Raw genomic sequence first — 1,193 nt, forward strand, 5'->3', positions numbered from 1 at the left:
ATTGACTTCTCTCCTCCATAATCCAATGCCCTCTGCTCTGCGTTGGAACACTGCACCGGTGTTTATTAGAGCATTCATCAGTAGAAGTTTTCATGTGTATGTCATTTGGCTTTAGCTCTTTTATATTAAAAATGTTTTATAATTTTATTTCCTATTTCCATAACTACATAGTAATACTCATTGTGTCTTAATCATCTTTATATCTCTAGCCTGTAACACTACACTTTCCACAGAGTGGATGTGAAATAGGCATTATTTGAAGGGATAATAAAAGGTGGATCTTTTGGCATCTCAAAAAGAGAAATTATCTATGACAATAAAAGCCTATTTGTATTTAAAACCATGTTATATATACATTATACATCTTAGGACAAAATAAAGCAGAAAAAGAAACATGAAAATTTTATTTAGAAATGTAAAGGTGGAATCGATAGACACCAGGCTGTGCAGACAAAAGCTATAATCAGTTCTTGAGAGTTAAGTAATTTCCTTTATTGGGTTAATCTTTTCAGCGTTGAAAGAAGTTAAGAATTTTGTTATTTTAAATGATTTCTCAGTAGTACAACTCATTACTCTTCCTTGAGCTACTAACGTTTTATTTTATAAATAGTTACAAAATGTGATAGTTTGTGGCTGTGCATATATTTCTCTGTCCAAATGTTAAATTGGCATGTATAATAATGCAGATTTTGAACTTTTCTTCATTTCTTTATGTAGCCAATAGAGCTTATCTAGGACACAGCTGAAGGCATTTATGCCAGCTAATTGGAATAAAAGATGGCCAAATTCCTAATTTTGTTTTGTCATATTAAGCAACTGAATAGTTTTTTGACTAGGTATTACTTCTACACTTGATCTTAGCCAAAAGGCCGAGAAGCGATGACTAGGTATTACTTCTGAATCTTAAGGTTTTATGGTTACTTGTAAATAATTTATATGTCTACTGTATTTCTCACAAATAATTTTGTCCTGGCTATAGGAAGATTTCTTCTACAATCAGGTTAGGTGCCAAGTACGAGTGTGATTTGTTTCTTGACTTTCAAAACTGGAAAAAGTAAGGATAACATTAAGATAATGAGGTCATAAATTTTTGTCTTTTATAATTCCCAGGTCCAAGTAATTTCACAGTTTCTTTATGACGATCTTTAGTTCAGATCACAAATTTTTCCCATTGTAAAGAAAGGATAACTTTT

The 1,193-nt window shown here is 31.4% G+C and overlaps 1 pseudogene; it reads right to left on the reverse strand.

Moving 5' to 3' along the window:
* Positions 1–720: 720 nt before the first annotated feature.
* LOC116635933 lies at positions 721–881 on the reverse strand (annotated as a pseudogene).
* Positions 882–1,193: the final 312 nt, after the last annotated feature.

This window comes from Phoca vitulina, unplaced genomic scaffold (assembly GCF_004348235.1).
Source record: "Phoca vitulina isolate PV1807 unplaced genomic scaffold, GSC_HSeal_1.0 scaffold11, whole genome shotgun sequence".
NCBI lineage: Eukaryota > Metazoa > Chordata > Mammalia > Carnivora > Phocidae > Phoca > Phoca vitulina.